This window comes from Penaeus monodon, chromosome 23, assembly GCF_015228065.2.
Source record: "Penaeus monodon isolate SGIC_2016 chromosome 23, NSTDA_Pmon_1, whole genome shotgun sequence".
Taxonomy (NCBI): domain Eukaryota; kingdom Metazoa; phylum Arthropoda; class Malacostraca; order Decapoda; family Penaeidae; genus Penaeus; species Penaeus monodon.
In genome coordinates this window covers 17,727,005-17,729,470 of record NC_051408.1, presented here as the reverse complement: position 1 = coordinate 17,729,470, position 2,466 = coordinate 17,727,005, and the positions used below count along the sequence as shown (strand labels likewise).

At 41.9% G+C, this 2,466-nt stretch overlaps 1 protein-coding gene across 2 annotated transcripts in view; it reads left to right on the top strand.

Annotated features, from left to right (window-relative positions):
• Positions 1-1,777: 1,777 nt before the first annotated feature.
• Positions 1,778-2,466, top strand: part of LOC119587849 (WD repeat-containing protein 37-like) — a gene marked incomplete at its 3' end in the record, with an annotated part of 35,088 nt that continues 34,399 nt past the window's right edge. For both annotated transcript variants that reach the window (XM_037936554.1, XM_037936553.1), the window contains 1 exon segment: positions 1,778-1,907.

Genomic DNA, 2,466 nt, shown 5'->3' with positions numbered 1-2,466 from the left:
AGAAGAGCCTCCAAATGTTGCCTTTATTCACGTATTTATTCCCGTCCACTTCTTCTTCCTCCGTTCGTGGAAATGGCCTCGCCGCGTCCTCTGGGCCTCGAAACCCGACGTGAAAGTCCCCTGCGGAGGCCCAGGGGAAGGCAAAGGCCCCAAAAACGCCATGCAAACGAAGCCTAATGCCCTCGTCCAAGCGACACTCCAAAACGACTAAATTCTCCCCGATTTCTCCCTCCAAAGGCCATATTTACCTGGAATTGTCGCATCTCACGCCTCCTAGATCCTGAAGGAGCTACACTGGAGACCGGATATAAGCGCTGAGAGGCGATCGGGACATGTAGGAAGAGCCTAGAGCACGAAATTGTCTCGGGTTGGGAATGGCGGCGGCGCAACGATAAATGCTCAGCGACGCCTTAGTGCACACGCTCGCCCCGGCCTCCGACACCGCCATGTTTGGCTTTTCGCTGCCTCTGCGGCTTTCTCGGCCCTTTTTGGAGCCTATGGGGACGTCGGGAGAGGTTGCTTTGCTGGGGGATGGGGACTTTGGTGTTTATTTTGCATGCAGGGAGCAGGGTGAGGCGCAACGAGGGTCAGGAGCAAGGGAAAATGGCATGTAACTTCGGCTTCTCAGCCATGTTTGGTCACCTCCCTCGGTCTTTCGCCTTCTAATGCGTTTTTTAAGAGGGAAGGGAAGTGATGCGTCTTGTTTTGAAGAGGATTAGGAACTTAGATGCTTTATTTATCTGTAGGTAAGAGCTTGAACCGAAAACCGGGCGAAAAGGCAACGAAAATAGCATATAATTTTGCCGACTTCTTTCAGACGGATCTGCGAGTGATTTGCGGTCATGGAGGGTCTGAATGAAGATAGCCTAGGCTCGGTTTTTGGCTCTTTTTCGGCCGATTGTTCGGTAGAACTTACGATTATAAGGCGACTGTCCCAAAATGAAAGCAATAAGTGCAAAGATAGCTGTACAATATTGAGCTTTTTAGAGGGACTAGTTTGTCGCGCGCGGGAGGCATTCGTCCGCGCGCGAAGCTTGACTTGACATTTTTGGTCGGATTTTTATTTTCTTGGGTTTTCTTCTCGCACATTTTTATAGGTCTGTCGTTTTAGGAATAATCATTTGGGTTGAAAGGCGTTATTATTATGTCTTATGATAAAGATGCGAGAGTAAGGCATTTAGCGGTTATTAACAGCTCGTTATTTGCTAAAATAGCAATCTGCCCTTGTTTCGTACTGCTTATAGGTACTGTAATTGGCAATTGCATGTGTATATGAAGGCGATAAATGGCTCCTTGGATGCACATATGATGAACTTTTATCAATTTAAAAAAATTCGCCAGAGCTCAACAGAATCCACAGCGCAGGGAAGAGACTAAATATTAAATAAAGTAAAGTATAGATTGATGCTGTGTGAAATATAGGTCCCTCTTCGATATCAACGGAGCACTCTATTGCTTCGATAAAAGGATCTTTCACATAAGATTAATTAGAGATGAATTAATTAATTGCAATGCCAAATGGTGATATCTGCCATGTCCTGCGTGCGCATCTTTTATAGGTCATGTCAAAAATCGACCAATCGCAATCGACGTAGCGGAGACGGAAGCTTTTGATTGGCTGAGGTCAAGTGACTTGTTAGGTTGAGTAATTTTGTGCTGGTCGTTTGTACGACCAATGGTATCGCTTCTTTTATCTTATGTGATTTCTGATTGGAGAAGATCTGCTGGATAATAAAATTGAATGATTTCCTACTTGTCATATGTGTGACCAATAGTATCATCCCCTTTTTGTCGATCTGAATTCTGATTGGGGGAAATAACGATATCTATTACCTTCACTGGAGTTTCAGTGGCAATCAGGTGTCGGGTGTAAACACAGTGTTCAGCAGATCTCCGAATTGATTAAGGTTTTCTGTCTTTCGTTTTCCTTCTTTTTCCCTTTTATTGCAGTTGCATGTTGCACGGAGCGAAGAAGCATGATAGGAAGACTATCACGTGAACAGATTCTCTAGAAGCTTTCAAGTGACATGGGATTACGTCGACTGATTTCGTCGAACCACTTTGATCAGTCGAAACGATTTGTTAAAACTAATTTTAATTTATTTATTCGTCTCGTTCGATCGCGATTGTCAACGTCGTTACTAATTGTATGAGTTATTATGATTTGCAAGGTTAATTGTTCTTGACGGGATTTGTTTTTAATCCTTCAGATATTAATTTTGTATTAGGTTTGTGAAATTTTTAAGATTGTGAATTTTTTTTTTACCAATAAAATATTGTGATGTATATCAGTGAATATCTGTAAGAATATGTATGCAACTATTGTTTCTTATATGCAGAAATGGCATCATGATATTATGATTGGTATATTGGTAGTTTTTGATTTATCTTTAAATGTACCTTGAGATTTAGTTAAAATAATATTTGATAGTTTTCATAACGTCAAGATTTAATATGTATTTTCAG